Source organism: Schistocerca americana, chromosome 4, assembly GCF_021461395.2.
Source record: "Schistocerca americana isolate TAMUIC-IGC-003095 chromosome 4, iqSchAmer2.1, whole genome shotgun sequence".
NCBI classification, from domain to species: Eukaryota; Metazoa; Arthropoda; class Insecta; order Orthoptera; family Acrididae; genus Schistocerca; species Schistocerca americana.
Window position 1 is genome coordinate 241,478,460 of NC_060122.1, and position 20,300 is coordinate 241,498,759.

General features: G+C 38.0%; 1 protein-coding gene across 3 annotated transcripts in view; it reads right to left on the reverse strand.

Annotated features, from left to right (window-relative positions):
- LOC124612434 overlaps positions 1 to 20,300 on the reverse strand; it is a 152,267-nt gene that overhangs the window by 79,455 nt on the left and 52,512 nt on the right. The gene's annotated exons all lie outside the window — the stretch shown is intronic.

Below are 20,300 nucleotides of genomic sequence, written 5' to 3' on the forward strand. Positions count from 1 at the left end.
GGTAATAGAAAATCCTCAGGAACACAAATTTTGTAAGTGACTTTTTCTCTGGTATTGTGAAGAAGTTGCAACAAAATCTTGCTAAAGCAAATGTAGCACTTAGCTCTCACAATGAGCTACACAGCAAGCACAATAATAATGCTCCCTACAAAAGAGCTTGAAATCATAAAGACTACACAGAAATTAAAAAAAAAAAAAAAAAAAAAAGAAGCCAACAGGTAGGGATGAGTTACCATTTCCCATTTCTGAAGATGTAGGTAGAGAGCATACAAGACCCATTAACAAACATAATACAGTCCTTTCATTCACATATTTTTCCAGAGTACCTAAAGCATGCACAAATTGTGCCCTTACTAATAAGAACGCTAACGTGCAAAGTACTGAAAACTACAGGCCAGTTCCACTACTGTCTGTGTTCTCAAAGATTATCGAATTACTCTTACAGGATAGACTAATGAGTTAGATGAATAAATAAAATATAACAAAGCACACTTTGGTTTCCAAAGTGGGACAAGTACAATATCGGCCATTATGAAGTTCATAGAAGTGTTACTTGAAGCACTTGTTAAGGACGATTGTGACACAGGCATATTCTTAGACATGTCCAAAACTTTTATATTCTTAGACTCGTTCAACGCTTTTGACACAGCTGACTATAAAATATTACTAAACAAGCCAGAAACACTAGGTGTGAGAGGAATAGCATATGAGTAGTTTAGTCTTATGTGAAAAACAGAGAGCAGAAAGTAGAGATTGTTCACTCACCTGCTAATGATAAAATTTTAGTAAAACAACTGTCAGACAAAAAACATGTAAACATAGATGTTTTCAGAGTAGTGTACTGGGTCCAATTCTGTTCTGAATATATGGGTCAATCCATACCCTGTGGTGCAGCACAGGTCGCTTGACCATCTCAAAAAAAAAAAAACTCATTTTTCTGGGTGAATACCCTAACGTTCCGTGGACTCAAAAACATTTTTTAAAAAAATTTATTATTTTATCATTTGAAAATGACAAGCCATTTTTGTTTGAGGCCGCAAGCAATTTTTTGCACTTGCTTTTTATCACCTAGCTGAATGTATTCATTGATATATTTTTAACAGTGAAAGTTATTTTCAAGGTTAGTTACAAACACTTTAAAGAACTCTTCTCGTAGTTTTATGATTGTCACCATTCCTGTCCTGTCCTGTGTCGTCCTCTGTTTGCATTCCATACTCTCAGGCATAAAACCGTCTTGTTCTGTTTCTTCAAACATGTCAAGTAAAGCTTGGTTGCCTAGATAATCTTGACTTTTCCCACAACCATACACCTGTAACTGTCAATACTGTGTGCCAGACCTTACAAACGGTCTTTACAGTCAACTCTAAGATTGGCCATATCTATCATCAACTTTTACATTCTGCTGATACAAACAAAAGCAAATGTTATGGTGCCAGGTGACCCTGCAACAATAAATCATTTCGGTCTCAACTCACAAAATTTTGATTCCAACGTTAATGTCAGAATTTTCTTTTTTGAATTTGTAAATAGCTCATTTAAATTACACAATATTGCCCTTTATTGTCTTTCAACCTCTAATGAAAAAAATAATAATAATAATAATGAAAAAAAAAAAAACTATTTCTGAACAGTAGTTTTCCACAGGAGTAATTTCTTGCCATAAATATCTTTTGCGCTATTACACTATGTAGTCCACTATATAGTACAGATACTTTTTATATAGTATCAACGGAGAGAAGCTTACGCATAAAAAATAAACTATTTTAAAAAACAGATTTTTAAATATTTTTTTTCAATTTTTTGTTTGTAATATCTTTGGTGGGGGACCAGATAAAAATCTGAAAATTATGCTCTTACTAGACCTTTATGATCAAACTTCAGTATAAATGTCAAATCTGAGACTCAATTGGAAGTTATGGGGAAAAAATTAGAACAGTGTGTATACGTGGACAAGGAAAAAAAATTTCCGGATTTTTCCCGGTATTCCCGGTTAAAAATACACTTTTTCCCGGGTGAAAACACACTTTTTCCATGTTAAGTGACATTATATTTCCCCTGCAAAACTTATCAATCCTTTGAATGGTTATGATTTTATACACAGGTGTTGAATTTCCCGGCACTTTAGAAAATGAAATTCAGGGAAAAAGACATGCTTTGGAAATATCTTTGATGTGCAGCAACATATATGCTGCGTATTTTCGTATTACGAAAACATACATTGTAATTACACCGAACGTCGCATGTTACTTTCCGAATCATTGAAATTGAGATTGTGATGCGCTTCTGTAAGCCAGTTATAGCTCATGTCACATGATCTCGCCAGCCGATGACAGAGGGTATTCAGAGCATAAGACACTTGATGTAGTCAGCCAACAGCAACATCACTGTTAAGTAGCACGAACACACAAACAGGGAAAGTTAATAGTTTAAATTAGTATACATAGTGTTGCTACAAGAAAAGCAAAGCATTCACATATAATATAGGTCGCTAAGGTTAATAAGCTGCAAGAGAAGCTAAGCTTTTACATATAATGTTGATGTTTTTTGAGTGCGTTACTCTTTAAGATATATCATACAAATGTGCCAGTAAAATTTTTAATAGTGACATAAGTGTCTGATCTTCAGGGTTTGAAATTCTTCTAAATGGCTCGTCATCAAAGAGTCAAATGCTCTGTGATTTAAAAAATTCATGGTACATTCTCGCACATAGTTCAACTTACGTAAAAGAATATTTACTTTGAAAGTAATGCCTTTCAAACCACCATTCACAATATTTTCCCGCGAACTGTTAAAAATAGGTCTGAGCAGTTGCCAGAGAGCGCAGATAACAGGCAACACCATGATTGCATAGCTATCATGACGTAGGAAGCCCGTATGTACATATGTGTAAAACATTGAAAGATAATACATTATGTCATAAAAGAAACAAGACATCAGAGGATACTCCAAGAGCATCAGAATTTCAGTGAACCGTGCTGAAATGTGCACATTTAAAGTGCACATTCGTATGTCCAGATTCCCAATGAAGTAGACCTCGACCTGATATTAAGTTTTTCAGTGTGGTTTTCAGGATTTAAATTTTCTTGGAGCACCAGTTGGTTCTTTTTATGGTATAATACTATATGTGCTAGAAGATGAAAACCTGCACTTGAAATGCAGCGAACACTTGAAACTAGCCAGTACTGTGGAATTAAAACATTTTGTTTCAAATACATTGACTGCCTCTGCAGAAAAGGTTAATAAAAGTCAAATTTCTTTAGCAAACAGACAAAAATAACTTCACTGTCGGAAAGGTGGGAATAAAATAAAATCTGATACTAATAACATATTTTAGCCTTCCTTAATATGTGAATGTATTTTAATTCACTTGATAGCTCCCAGCCACAAATATCTGTTTTGTTTTCATTTGATGTGAGAGTAAACGAAAGAGAAACAGAAAAATCACTAAAGGTAAACATGGGTCACGTGGAGACTACCCACTATAACTCAAGACTGCTCTGCGCATCAATCCTGGATCTACGATATTTGCTAACCAGGTCAATACTAAAAAAATTGAATTTTCAAAAATATGTTCATCTTGTCGTGCACATCTTTCTGAAAAGTCTGAAACATAAAACATATGTGTTCGAGGAAATGTAAGATATGTTGTTTGGTTGTAAGTGAACCAAAGTGCAGTGCCACGTCTCTTCAGACAGCATTCTTCTATCGCACGTCACTGTATTTCGCTCTGTGGTATTGAAATGTGTATATTTTGTAATGGATGCCATCAAACTACATTCAAGACAGTGGAAATTGAAATGTCCTGTGGTGCCTCTCCTGCTCCCAGTCAGCTGGTTTGACAGCCTGCCCCTTTTTTAAAAAAATCTTGCAATTAATAGCGAATGGGATTATTTGTAATCGGGAGAACAAGAACTCTTCAGAAAATTTGCACTCTTTATTGCCTATTAGCTAACAACTTGCTGTTTTGTGTGACATAAAATTAAATATAGGATACATAAAACCAATAAAGACAAGAGCCAAGCAAGGAAGTACACATTTCTTCAATTAGGTCCTAGCATCCCCCCCCCCCCCCATCTCTCTCTCTCTCTCTCTCTCTCTCTCTCTCTCTCTAATCTTGCTACGGCTTTACATGGCGTGCTTTCCTTTCTGCAAAAGAATCTATTACTTCATCAAAGTTCATCAAACATTTTGCTACATGAAAAATTGAAATGTCGTAATCTAATACTGAAAACGCTTTTAATACAAATAATACCCAGGTCTGGTGTGGTTTCTCAATCTGATTACATCTATTTTGTCACTGTTGGCTAGATAAAACAAAATAGGCCTTTCTAATATTGGAGCAATTTTGTAAGACACGTCTAATAAACGAGACCGTTTTGGAACAAATGGTCATTTTTATAACACGACAGAATATAATTCACGAAGTACCAATATCAAATGCCTATGAGGCCTACTACAAGCAAAAAGCTTTATCTTAATTTTATCCATTGTTTTTCAGAGTTTCATACAGGGCTGTTTTACATTCATAAAATGAAGAACAAACTGCCTTCAGTCACAAGTTGTGTTTATTTACTGCATTATGCATTTCGAGCCCTGGAGGCTCATCTTCATGTGCTTTTTAGTGGTTTACATCAGGTTTTTTAGTTGTTTGCCTGTTGATATTACATTTTTATGTTAAAACATGGTATATTGTAGATATAAGTTTAACAGCGTTAATAATACGAAAATAACTTACAGTTTAACATAGTATGATGTCTGATTCTGTTGTGCAGTTGGTATGTACTGCAAAATTGAAGATGTAAATTGTGTATACCAACTGCACAACAGAAGAAGACATCATACAATGTTAAATTGTAAGTTATTTTCATATTATTAACGCTGTTAAACTTATATCTACAATATACCATGTTTTAAAAACAAAGATGAGGTGACTTACCGAACGAAAGCGCTGGCAGGTCGATGGACACACAAACAAACACAAACATACACACAAAATTCAAGCTTTCGCAACAAACTGTTGCCTCATCAGGAAAGAGGGAAGGAGAGGGGAAGACGAAAGGAAGTGGGTTTTAAGGGAGAGGGTAAGGAGTCATTCCAATCCCGGGAGCGGAAAGACTTACCTTAGGGGGAAAAAAGGACAGGTATACACTCGCACACACGCACATATCCATCCACACATACAGACACAAGCAGACATATTTATAGACCACGTGGAATGTTTCCTTCTATTATATTGATATACCATGTTTTAATACAAAAATGTAATATCAACAGGCAAACAACTAAAAAACCTGATGTAAATCACTAAAAAGCACCTGAAGATGAGCCTCCAGGGCTCGAAATGCATAGTGCAGCAAATAAATGCAACTTGTGACTGAAGGCGGTTTGTTCTTCATTTTAAAAAAGCTTTATGTTAGGAAATAGTTTCACGTTTCATTCACACACACCAGTGCCTCAAGCATGAGATCGAAAAGTAGTATTACAAAATTTTTATATAAATTTGGAATTGTCTTATTCTTCGATAATTTGTGTGATGCCCATGTTTCTTCTTCCTCATTCTAACACACAATCTTGTCATCATCACTAATTCTGTAGCTATTCCTGCCATTGTAAAAATTTGTTCGCCAATTAACTTCACTAACCCTGACAGAATCACAGGTTTAGTTATCCCGTGATTATTCTCCGGTTAGGCCTTGTTACATGTTCGTACAACACGTTTTCCGCGTTACTTTCACAATATATCTTAAGCGGCTGACAACTGATCCTCATTAGTGTAGTGATCTGGCCAAAAATTTTCTGTCAAAATTTCATTTTCTTGGATACATCAAGAAGATAATAGGTAATCTTTCTCACCTGTTATTCCTGTTAGTCGTTTATTTCCATTCTGGAAGTCTGAATCTATGGATTTCGCTAGTAATCATAACAACGCTGATCATTCGCAAACCCAATCAACCACATAATCAGACAGCGATTGGCATTCATCTGTTCGGCTTTACTCTGCTCAGCTCGTATAGCCCCGTTCCCTTTTGTCTGCGGAAAGTTTATTTCTAGATGCGACGAGGATTCTCCTGATAGAGACATCACATACACTATGCATGCATTCAAAACTCAACTTACAATTCATTCATAAATCAACTTAAAATGTGTTCAAAAACCAACAGGGAAGTGTTTCACAATCATATATATATTTTTCCCGCGTGGAATGTTTCCCTCTATTAATTGATATCATACGAATAATTGATAGACAAACGTGGGCTGGATGCTAGGCGCTTTGTGAAACAATTTTTTTTTCCCTCAAGTAAATCAATTTGGCACCCCCTTTCCCCGGTAGCATCTAGCTGCCTGCTGCGACTGCTTGCACAGCCAACAGCCACATTCCTGTAGCCAGAAGCGGGAGAATCAACTACTCAAACATGACTCAACTGCACATGCGCATGAGCCCACTCGTAGCTGCTAAAACGAATCTAATGTTAACAGTTGTGTCTTCATGCTCATTGGAGGTTGGGTTTTTTTTTTTTTTTTTTTAAAAGCAAGGCATAGTCTTCCTAAAGCCTTTGACACATTTTGCTTTGGCACACGCTTGCATGAGCGCTGCGTGTCGTCGTCGTATATGGCGCATTTCCTTTGCAATTTCAGTTATTTTCCTTTTTTTCTCTCGTTTATGTTTTATTGTTGAAGTGTTATTCTGCAGAAGTGGGATACAGTAACATCCTTTGTTAGAGTATCAGTTCTTACCAGTCAAAATTACAAAAATTTAATAGAAAACTAAAACAATGAAAAATTCCCAGAATTCTAAAAAATTCCCAGGTTTTTCCAGGATCTCGCGGTTGTCCCGGGTTGTATACACCCTGTAGAAATATTAGTAAAAAATATGTTTTTGAACATCTGGGTCAATCCGTGCCAAGTGGTCCAGCATTCAGAAAAAAATTGGTATTTGCTTAGTGAATTCCCTCACAATTATTCAGTAACAGGTTGCCCTAGACCTTTCAAATAAGAAGCATTTAGTCCATCACACACTGGACTATAAATTAAAATCATGATCACCAAGCAGAATATATTCCTTAATATATTTTTAATGGTTCAAAACTATTGTTCATAAATTTTTAAAAAACTTAATTTCTGAAGAGTATTTTTCCAAAGAGGGAGTAATTTCTCAGCCTTAATATGTTTTATGCTATTACACTACACAATGTAGTTACTCTTTGTAGAGTATCAATGGTAAGAAGCTCACACTTAAAAATTATGTTAAAAAAACAGATTTTTTTTTTAATTTTTTTATTCTTTGGCCTGCAATATCTAAGTTAGGGGACCAGATAAAACTCTGAAAATCACGCACTTAATAGGCCATTATGATATCAAACTTCAGTATAAATTTCAACTTTGAGATTCAATAGAAAGTTACGAAAAAAATTACCAGTATGAGTCAAAAATATGATTCTTAATTCAGCAACATCTGGAATAATAAATAAAGTGTATCAGCTGCATAAATCAAACAAATCTATCCTTTTTTTAATGAGTCAACTACTTACATTACCTTGTTCTCACGTTACATGTTTTTATCGTGTTGTTCATTGATCAACAGAGAAATTTCTTCACTCAGTCCAGGCGTTAGGTTGAAAGTTCACCCAGTTGCAGTTTTAAATTCCAGGAGATGAGTTCTACAGTACATTTTTAACAGTCATCCTGCCTGGATCCTTTTGAACTGTTTTAAACGAGGTTATTAGTCCCAGTGGGTGGTAAAATGTAACATGCAAATCTTGGTTTTTGGCAATCAATATTATCAACGTCAGCAGTCCACAACTGTTTGCCATAAACACAAGCCACTATGTCCTTATTCTGAAGTGTCGACAGTACAAGTTTTCCACACTGATGAAGTTCACTAACAGGGGATGTTGATGTAAACTTACACTTCAGCAAGTAGTGTGACTAGGGTATAAAACAATGAAAAGATCAAGGGCCCTTAATCTTCTGACAACCACTGAATCTTTACTCCAAGACTTTGGTATAGAGTTCTTGTATTTCCTCATATTTTACAAAAACATTGGTACTCTCTATTACTGTTCTTTACACAATTCAAACATTTCTTGAGGTGTAAAGATTTGGTTCTCATAGGTCCGCTGCAGACTAGGTTTTATGCAGCTTGCTTAGTTGTACCTTCGATGCCATCACACGCATCCTTCCCATGGTTTGATGCAAAGAAAGTGACATTCTGCATCAAGTTCATGGTCTTCTCTGTGAAAGGTAATGTTAATATTTTTTTCAAATTTTTATCGGGAAAGTAGATCAGTTTGTTTAAGTAAGGGTGGTGCTTTTTTGTGTGTATTGTTAATTGCAGTTTAAAAGCATGCACTGTTGTAGCATTGTGTTCAAGTTAGTCACTTATGACACAAAAACTGTGACTCTTTAGTTTATTTTGATTTTTATAATGGAACACAAATGGATGAACTCTGGCCTGTTTGTTTACGCAGTGGCACCCTTGTACTTCATCTTGAACAACATAGGAATAGAATTCATAAAAGTCACCACGAACCAAGCATTCATCAATTGCCAAGGCTTGCTTATTGTCTTTCAGAAATTTACCCTGAGCTTTTGCAATAAACTGATGCATTTTCAGGTTTTCAAGATTAGTTGTCAACACTTCAAACATCTCTTCCCATGGTTTTCTAATTGTCACCATTTCCACTTTGTCTTGTGTAACCCTTTGTTTGTATTCTATATGGTCAGGCATCAAACCATCTTGTTCTAATTCTTCAAACATGTCAAGTAAAGCATGTCTGCCGGGACAGTCTTAATGTTTTCCCGTGGTCATACAATTGTAACTATCTATTGCAAATCAGAACTCTCAAAAGGTCTTTACGGTCAACTCTAAGATTGACCCCCTGTATCATCAACTTTATATTCTCGTGGTTACTGTCATCTTCATGAAACCTAATAACCTTTTTGTACAGGTTTCCATTCATGAAACTGGGTGCATTTTTCTTTTGTAATGCACATAAAATTCCCTCCTCTTTTACTAAATGCCTTGTTCATTTAATCAAACATTCTGGCACATTACATTCATCACCAATCTTTGCTCAACTCCAAGAATTGGTAGTAAACTGATTATCTAGACTTTATCCTCCCTGTTTGAAATAGAACATTTATTTTTAGCTTTTCTGTCAAATCATCATATTTGGTTGGAGAATTTTTAGAACTTTCATCTGGTTTAGTGCAACTTTTCTTTTGAACCGAAACTTCCAAATTCTTTTTGACAGTATTGTCACTTTCTCAATTTTTGCACTCAATCCAAAAGGTACTTTTTCTTCACTTTGTTTTCTAATTTTAGTAGCAGGCAATACACCTTGGATTCACAACCTAAATCCACTTTTTTTAGAGTTTCTGAAAAATCACAAAATTCTTTATCTGAAATATCACTATCCATTTCTTTGTTTATGACAAATATCTTAGAATAACATGTTGAACACAATGACTTTCCTGGCATTGTATCGATAAAAAGACTTTTATTTTTAGAATAATGATCAAATGTTACTTCTCTCAGACGTTTCTTTATAGGCTTCTTAATTTTTTAAAAAAGGTCCAAGCAAGACTGGATAAAAAGGTGATGAAACTTCTGTACGTATTTAATTTTTTGGTACATGCAAGTTGAGTTAACCTATGAGCCAACTCATGAGTAAGACAACACTTTATATTCTTATCTACAATCTTCAATTAAATAATTTCAGTATATCCAGTGCGGATGACAAACTGCGACTGCAATTTATCTGATAATAAATATGCAACCAGTCGCTTTTTTATGATTTATTCAACTGAACATGTTTTCGGGTTGCCGCAGACTCATTATCAGATGGTGGTGTTTCAAGAACACTATGTTGTGGACCAAATGCAGCTACATGCAGTGCTGACGAGTGCACTGCCTTGCGTATCCATATCAGATCTCTTCCCAAAACGTACATTACATCTACATCTACATCTACATTTATACTCCGCAAGCCACCCAACGGTGTGTGGCGGAGGGCACTTTACGTGCCACTGTCATTACCTCCCTTTCCTGTTCCAGTCGCGTATGGTTCGCGGGAAGAACGACTGTCTGAAAGCCTCCGTGCGCGCTCTAATCTCTCTAATTTTACATTCGTGATCTCCTCGGGAGGTATAAGTAGGGGGAAGCAATATATTCGATACCTCATCCAGAAACGCACCCTCTCGAAACCTGGCGAGCAAGCTACACCGCGATGCAGAGCGCCTCTCTTGCAGAGTCTGCCACTTGAGTTTATTAAACATCTCCGTAACGCTATCACTATTACCAAATAACCCTGTGACGAAACGCGCCGCTCTTCTTTGGATCTTCTCTATCTCCTCCGTCAGACCGATCTGGTACGGATCCCACACTGATGAGCAATACTCAAGTATAGGTCGAACGAGTGTTTTGTAAGCCACCTCCTTTGTTGATGGACTACATTTTCTAAGCACTCTCCCAAGGAATCTCAACCTGGTACCCGCCTTACCAACAATTAATTTTATATGATCATTCCACTTCAAATCGTTCCGCACGCATACTCCCAGATACTTTACAGAAGTAACTGCTACCAGTGTTTGTTCCGCTATCATATAATCATACAATAAAGGATCCTTCTTTCTATGTACTCGCAATACATTACATTTGTCTATGTTTAGGGTCAGTTGCCACTCCCTGCACCAAGTGCCTATCCGCTGCAGATCTTCCTGCATTTCGCTACAATTTTCTAATGCTGCAACTTCTCTGTATACTACAGCATCATCCGCGAAAAGCCGCATGGAACTTCCGACACTATCTACTAGGTCATTTATATATATTGTGAAAAGCAATGGTCCCATAACACTCCCCTGTGGCACGCCAGAGGTTACTTTAACGTCTGTAGACGTCTCTCCATTGATAACAACATGCTGTGTTCTGTTTGCTAAAAACTCTTCAATCCAGCCACACAGCTGGTCTGATATTCCGTAGGCTCTTACTTTGTTTATCAGGCGACAGTGCGGAACTGTATCGAACGCCTTCCGGAAGTCAAGAAAAATAGCATCTACCTGGGAGCCTGTATCTAATATTTTCTGGGTCTCATGAACAAATAAAGCGAGTTGGGTCTCACACGATCGCTGTTTCCGGAATCCATGTTGATTCCTACATAGTAGATTCTGGGTTTCCAAAAACGACATGATACTCGAGCTAAAAACATGTTCTAAAATTCTACAACAGATCGACGTCAGAGATATAGGTCTATAGTTTTGCGCATCTGCTCGACGACCCTTCTTGAAGACTGGGACTATCTGTGCTCTTTTCCAATCATTTGGAACCCTCCGTTCCTCTAGAGACTTGCGGTACACGGCTGTTAGAAGGGGGGCAAGTTCTTTCGCGTAGTCTGTGTAGAATCGAATTGGTATCCCGTCAGGTCCAGTGGACTTTCCTCTATTGAGTGATTCCAGTTGCTTTTCTATTCCTTGGACACTTATTTCGATGTCAGCCATTTTTTCGTTTGTGCGAGGATTTAGAGAAGGAACTGCAGTGCGGTCTTCCTCTGTGAAACAGCTTTGGAAAAAGGTGTTTAGTATTTCAGCTTTACGCGTGTCATCCTCTGTTTCAACGCCATCATCATCCCGGAGTGTCTGGATATGCTGTTTCGAGCCACTTACTGATTTAACGTAAGACCAGAACTTCCTAGGATTTTCTGTCAAGTCGGTACATAGAATTTTACTTTCGAATTCACTGAACGCTTCACGCATAGCCCTCCTTACGCCAACTTTGACATCGTTTAGCTTCTGTTTGTCTGAGAGGTTTTGGCTGCATTTAAACTTGGAGTGAAGCTCTCTTTGCTTTCGCAGTAGTTTCCTAACTTTGATGTTGTACCACGGTGGGTTTTTCCCGTCCCTCACAGTTTTACTCGGCACGTACCTGTCTAAAACGCATTTTACGATTGCCTTGAACTTTTTCCATAAACACTCAACACTGTCAGTGTCGGAACAGAAATTTTCGTTTTGATCTGTTAGGTAGTCTGAAATCTGCCTTCTATTACTCTTGCTAAACAGATAAACCTTCCTCCCTTTTTTTATATTCCTATTAACTTCCATATTCAGGGATGCTGCAACGGCCTTATGATCACTGATTCCTTGTTCTGTACATACAGAGTCGAAAAGTTCGGGTCTGTTTGTTATCAGTAGGTCCAAGATGTTATCTCCACGAGTCGGTTCTCTGTTTAATTGCTCGAGGTAATTTTCGGATAGTGCATTCAGTATAATGTCACTCGATGCTCTGTCCCTACCACCCGTCCTAAACATCTGAGTGTCCCAGTCTATATCTGGTAAATTGAAATCTCCACCTAAGACTATAACATGCTGAGAAAATTTATGTGAAATGTATTCCAGATTTTCTCTCAGTTGTTCTGCCACTAATGCTGCTGAGTCGGGAGGCCGGTAAAAGGAGCCAATTATTAACCTAGTTCGGTTGTTGAGTGTAACCTCCACCCATAATAATTCACAGGAACTATCCACTTCTACTTCACTACAGGATAAACTACTACTAACAGCGACGAACACTCCACCACCGGTTGCATGCAATCTATCCTTTCTAAACACCGTCTGTACCTTTGTAAAAATTTCGGCAGAATTTATCTCTGGCTTAAGCCAGCTTTCTGTACCTATAACGATTTCAGCTTCGGTGCTTTCTATCAGCGCTTGAAGTTCTGGTACTTTACCAACGCAGCTTCCACAGTTGACAATTACAATACCGATTGCTGCTTGGTCCCCGCATGTCCTGACTTTGCCCCGCACCCGTTGAGGCTGTTGCCCTTTCTGTACTTGCCCAAGGCCATCTAACCCAAAAAACCGCCCAGCCCACGACACACAACCCCTGCTACCCGTGTAGCCGCTTGTTGCGTGTAGTGGACTCCTGACCTATCCAGCGGAACCCGAAACCCTACCACCCTATGGCGCAAGTCGAGGAATCTGCAGCCCACACGGTCGCAGAACCGTCTCAGCCTCTGATTCAGACCCTCCACTCAGCTCTGTACCAAAGGTCCGCAGTCAGTCCTGTCGACGATGCTGCAGATGGTGAGCTCTGCTTTCATCCCGCTAGCGAGACTGGCAGTCTTCACCAAATCAGATAGCCGCCGGAAGCCAGAGAGGATTTCCTCCGATCCATAGCGACACACATCATTGGTGCCGACATGAGCGACCACCTGCAGATGGGTGCACCCTGTACCCTTCATGGCATCCGGAAGGACCCTTTCCACATCTGGAATGACTCCCCCCGGTATGCACACGGTGTGCACATTGGTTTTCTTCCCCTCTCTTGCTGCCATTTCCCTAAGGGGCTCCATTACGCGCCTGACGTTGGAGCTCCCAACTACCAGTAAGCCCACCCTCTGCGACTGCCCGGATCTTGCAGACTGAGGGGCAACCTCTGGAACGGGACAAGCAGCCATGTCAGGCCGAAGATCAGTATCAGCCTGAGACAGAGCCTGAAACCGGTTCGTCGGACAAACTGGAGAGGCTTTCCGTTCAGCCCTCCGGAATGTCTTTCGCCCCCTGCCACACCTTGAAACGACCTCCCACTCTACCACAGGTGAGGGATGAGCCTCAATGCGGGCAGTATCCCGGGCAACCACAGTCGTAGTCCGATCAGGGGATGCGTGGGACGAGCTGGCCATCCCCGACAAACCCCCATCCGGACCCCCACAGTGATGCCCATTGACAACAGCCTCAAGCTGTGTGACCGAAGCCAACACTGCCTGAAGCTGGGAGCGAAGGGATGCCAACTCAGCCTGCATCCGAACACAGCAGTTGCAGTCCCTATCCATGCTAAAAACTGTTTTGCAAAAAACGTCTGAACTAATCTACAGAGAGCGCAAACAAATCGACAAAATTTAAACGGTTATTAAAATACAAGATTGCCTAGTAAATGCAGTAATGCTGCTACTTGCGCACTGCTGACACTGCTCGGCGGCGGAAGGAGACTAAGCGAAATTACACTATTCAGGTACTAAAACGCGATGCTACAACTCTCAAATACTATAATACGCCCCGAAATTTATGAATTAAACAATGCAAGTTCCAAAAACACGCAAAGAAATTAAGAATTAAACTATGTAACAAATGAGTGAGCTAGGAGTATACGACTTGCTGCTCAGCTGCTTATCCAACGGCGGCAGGGAGCACACTGACTGTGTCCAACCGACACTGTCCGTTCAAAACAAAAACAGAAGACTAACGACTACGCGAATTTACACTATTCAGGTACTAAAACGCGATGCTACAACTCTCAAATACTATAATACGCCCGAAATTTATGAATTAAACAATGCAAGTACCAAAAACACGCAAAGAAATTAAGAATTAAACTATGTAACAAATGAGTGAGCTAGGAGTATACGACTTGCTGCTCAGCTGCTTATCCAACGGCGGCAGGGAGCACACTCCTACGTACACAAATGTAGACAGTATTTAGCTACACCTGGTTTTACACTGATTCACAGAAAGTAAACACTGGATGTTTTTACAAAGAACATGCAGTAAATCAATTACACAATTTAAATACATCAGTTTAAAGAAACTAATCATTATTTGTTGAGCCAATCCTCTGCTCAAAGGTTCAGCAGGCTAGGAGCCAGCGTCTGCAATTATGTACAGGCTCCAGAAAAGTCTTTACAAGTCGATGTGCTGTCTGCTTCCTTCCACCAACATCCACACACTCAGTTAACTACGAAGTCTTGAAGTGTGCAGTTAAAAAATTGAGTCTAAGTGTTCTGTGTTCTTGTTAATGAAGGTTATCACAAAAGTGCATATATAGTATTTCCCAAAGCCATTACTTTAATGGAAGATTACAACAAAGATGAAAACATGTTGTTTTTCTTAAGAGTTGGCCCATAGGCTAAATTAATTTGGAAATACCATGAAATGAAATACTTAAAAAAAAAAAACTATCACCTTTATGGTCAGTCTTGCTTCGGCCCTTTTCAGAAACAATAACAAAAGGTCTGAGAGAAATAATAGTAAGATCATTATACAAAAAATAAAAGCCCTTTTATCAATACCACCAGGAAAACCATTGCGTCCAACATGTTATCCTAAGATATTTGTAATTAACAAATAAAGGGAGAGAGACAGCTTAGAAATTCTGGGTCACAAAATTATGAGGATTTTTGTAATTCAGAAATTATTAAAAAATAGATTCAACTTGCTGTAAAAATAATTTGGAAGTATCATTTCAAAAGAAAATTTGTACTAACCAGATGGAAGTTCTAAAACCTTACCAACCGAATATGATGATTTGATAGAAAAGCTAAAAACTTAATGCATATTTCAAACAAAGAGGATAAAATTAAACTATCAGTTTACTGCCAAATTCTTGCTTGAGTAAAAGTTAGTGATCAATTTAATGTGTCACAATGTTTGGTTAAATTAACAAGGCATTTACTGGAAGAACAGGGAATTTTACTTGCAATACAAATCACATATTCAACCACTTTGATAGATGCGAACACTACCAAAAAGGTTATTACCTTTTATAAAGATGACAACAAGATCCTGGCAAAAAAGACTGTGTTACTGTGGAGGAAGTGGAGGGGGGGGGGGGGGGGGGGGGGGGTTGACTCTACTAACATTCAAAGACAAAAAAGGTTAATACTGAGTCATTTAAATAACTATTCACTGAATTCAAAAAAGAAAAACCTGACACTGAAATTTGAAGATCGAAATTTTGCATGTTGAGATTGAAATGACATATTGTTGCAGGGGCATCTGGCAGCATAATGTTTGCATTTGTTTGTATCAGCAGAACGTAAAAGTTGATGATAGATGGGACCAATCTCAGAGTTGACTATAAAGACCTTTTGGCAAGGTGTGACATGCAATAATGACAGTTACAGTTGTATGACCATGGGAAAATGTCAAGATTGTCCAGGCAAACAATCCGCACTTGACATTTTTGAAGAATTGGAACAAGATGATTTGATGCCTGACAATATAGAATACAAACAAAGGGTGACACAAGACAAAACGTAAATAGTGACAATCACTTTTTTCATGTGTTTGTAGATGCAAACCTCTGTAGTAGAGGAATCCTTAGTTCTTGCTGACTCTTACGAACTTTATTCCTTTGTTGTTCAAAATTAAGTACAATGACACCACTAGGTAAACAAACATGACAGAGTTCATCCATTTGTGTTCTATTATAAAGTTCAAGACAAAATAAAGAGTCACAGTTTTTGTGTCATAAGTGAACACAATGTGCTCGCTTTTCAACTGCAATTAATAAACCACACGCAACAGCAATACACTTCCATAAACAAACTGATCTACTTCCCTGATGACGATGCAAGCCAATATAAATATTTAAAAAACAAATTATTAACATCTCCTTTGACAAAGAAGACTGTACAGTTGATGCAGAATGGCACTTTTTTTTCCATCATGCCATGAGGAGTACGCGTGTGATGACGTTGGAGGTACAACTAAGCAAGTTGTCATGAAAGCTAGACTGCAGAGGACCTATGAGAACCATATCTTTACACCTCAAGGAATGTTTAAATTATGTAAAGAACAGGTAATAGGGAATACCTATGTTTTTTGTAGAATATGAGGAAATACATGAACTCTATACCAAAGCGTTGGAGGAAAGATTCAGTGGCTGTCAGAAGATTAAAGGCACTTGATCTTTTCATTGTTTTATACCCCAGTCACACAACTTGCTTAAGTGTAAGTTTACATCAACATCCCCTGATTTATAATGGTGGATTGTTGAAGTTCATAGTTTTGATTGTCAATACTAGGATGTGCATGTTATATTTTACCATCCACCAGGACCAAGGACCTCAATCAAAAAAGCTAAGTAAGGATGAAGTTTCAATACCAGTTAAAAATGTACTAAAAAAGCTCTCCCCCCTGGAATTCACAACTGTGACTGGGCTAACTTTTAACCTAATGCCCAAACCGAGTGTAGAAATTTCTCAGATGTTCAATGAATGTTGTAGTAAAAAGAAATAAGATGTGAACAAGACAATATAATTAGTTGACAAATTTAAATTATGCAATTGATGTATTTTATTGCTTTATCTACATACTGGAAATGTTAAAAAATGTATTTTCGGCTCATATTTGCAATTTTTTTCATAACTTCCAATTGGATCTTAAAGCTGAAATTTATACTGAAGTTTGATATCATAAATGTCTGTTAAGTTTGTAATTTTCAGACTTTTATTTGATCCCTCAACAAAGACATTGCAGGAAAAAAAAATTAAAAATTCAAAAAAAAATGTTTTATTTACCAGTTATTTTTTATGAGTAATCTTCTCACCATTGATACTCTATAAGAAAAAACCATACTACATGATGTATTAGCACAAAAAATTATTAAGGCTGAGAAATTACTTCTCCTGCGAGAAACCACTGTTCAAAAATTGAAATCTTTTAATTTGCGGACAATAACTTTTAGTTATTACAAATATATTAAGGAATAGATTCAGCTAGGTGAAAACAGTTTTATTTTGTAGGCTAGAACACACTGAACTAAACACTTTTTTATGTGAAAGGCCTAGGGCAATTTATTACTTAATAATTTAAAAAATGCAGATGCTTGCAAAAGCAAAACACAGCTTGCAGCCTGAAACAAAAATGGTCACCACTTCTAATTGATAAACAATACAACATTTTTAAAAATATTTTTTAGTCCACTGAACATCAGGGACTTCACCCAGTAAATAGAAAATTTTACTCAGGCGGCCAAGCTACTAATTTAATTTTTTTCCCCTTTTTCTTTCTTTACTGGACACATATACAAATGACTTTCCAGACAGTATAAGACATGGAGAAACAGTTCTCTTTGCTGGTGATGACAACATCATAGTCACTGAGAAAACACCAGAACTCCTATTAGAGAAATCAAATGAAATTCTGAAGGATGTTTATGATTGAGCAATGAGTAATAATAATGCAGAACATAAAGAAAACAGTATGCACTTCAGCATGAAGAGGAACACAATTCTGTTGCATTAGGCATAGCTGATAAATTTGTAGATTGTGCAACTAGCACAAGGTTTTATGGATGAATATTGATTGTTAATTAATATGGAAAAACACAAAAAGATTCTGGCAGAAAGAATGGTACCTGCATGTTTTGCTCTTAGGATTCTATCATGTGATTGTAACAGCCAATGTCTTGTGGTGACATACTAGTCTTACACTCAATTCTTATCAATGACATTTTTTCTGGGAATCGAACGTGCAAAATATGGATACAATTTTTAAAATGTGGAAAAGGGGCATCAGAATAATAACTAGAAGCAGTTATCAGGCACACTGTAAAGAACTGTTTTAAAAAACTGAACAATGGAAAATCCAGGATGAAATGTAACAATATTATGAAAAGGATAGTCGCTACTCACCATAGGGGATATGCTGAGCTGCAGACAGGCACAACAAAAAGACTGTCAGAAAATGAGCTTTTGGCCAACAAGGCCTTCATCAGAGATAGGATATGCGCTCGTGCGCCCGCATACACGAGCGCGCATGCACACAAATGCAGCTCACACACATGACTGCAGTCTCTGGCTGCTGAGGCCACACACACTCAACATCTCTGCTATATAGTGAGCAGCAACTACCCTTTCATAACATTGTTTAAAAAAAAACTGAGTTGTCTTACTCCAGCAAGTAAGTATGTCTACCAATCAGTTGTGTGCGAGTGCTATCCACAAAGTACATTACGTTTTGGAATTAAAAATAAATAAAGTATTGGAATTTTTTTTTTATTATATACAGGTGAAAGCCACACTTAAATACTACTTTTCTACATAGTTGCCATTTAAATTAAGGCACTTATCGTAGCGATGGACGTGCTGGCAAATTCCTTCGTTGTAAAATTCGGCCGCCTGTGCCTTCAACCACGTGGTTACCTCTTCTTGAAGCTGTGCGTCGTCATCAAAACGCTGCATAGCCAACCACTTTTTCATTGCTGGGAATAAGTGGAAGTCGCTCAGTGCCAGGTCGGGACTGTACGGCAGATGAGGAAACAACTCCCACTTAAAAGATTCGAGAACTTCACGAGTGGCATTTGCCGAGTGGGCCCGGGCGTTGTCGTGAATCAGCAAGATCTTTGAGCCCAACTTTCCCCTGCGCTTGTTTTGTATTGCTCTTCTGATGTTGTGCAGAGTTTGGCAATACCTTTGAGAGTTTATTGTAGTGCCTCTTTTCAGGAAATCCACAAAAATCACACCTTTTCTGTCCCAAAAGACAGTCGCCCCATGGTTGAAGGCGTAGGCGGCCGAATTTTACGACGAAGGAATTTCCAAGCTCGTCCATCGCTACGATAAGTGCCTTAATTTAAATGGCAACTATGTAGAAAAGTAGTATTTAAGTGTGGCTTTCATCTGTATATAATTAAAAAAATTCCAATACTTTATTTATTTTTTATTCCAAAACGTAATGTACTTTGTGGATAGCCCTCGTATATCAGGGAAGACAGTACAAATTATTTCACTAATAGTTCTATACGTAATCAAGGAACAAGAGCCAGTTTGGACTCATTATTTACCAAGGGAACACAAACAAAAGACTCAATACAGCATTTTCTAGCCTAGAATAAATTTGCATAAAATCCCCAAGGGAGATGAAAAAAGTCACTGAAATACACCTGTTTAAAAGGCAGCTGAAATGTTGAATACTTCAAAATCAAATATTACTTAGAGGATTCAGAGCAGCGATACTGTAACACTTTTATAAGAAAATCATGTGCCAAGCTCTAAAGCATATGAGAGCAACATCTTGTCATTCTCCTGAGTTCAACGACTCACTCATCATGCGAAGTGGGATGCTGATTTAATTTTTCAGGTGGACTGATGGTGGGGAGGGGGGGGGGGGACATGAAGACAGTTTTCCGAATGGACTGAAATCAGTGTTCCAAGGACTGGAGTTAGTGCAAGGAGTATAGCAGCAAGTTAATGGTTCTGGAGTCATCAGTGGGGGTCCTTGGTCCTTGATGTTTGCAGTGATAAAGAGTGTGTATAATCAAGAATCTCTGCACAATAGGGACCAACCAAATGAAGCAGTGCAGTTGTAACAGATACTGACCTTATTTTCAGTAGGATGGAGCCTACTGCATTTGGCCATCTTGATTTAGGTTTTCCTTGGTTTCTCTAAGTCACTGCAGGCAAATGCCAAGATGGTTCCCTCATCAAGCCCACAGGTGATCACCTGTCCTATCCTCTTAAAGCAGTGTGTATGTATATGTTCTGAGCTATTAATTTGCAGTGAATTTGGATGACAAATCCTTTATCATTGTA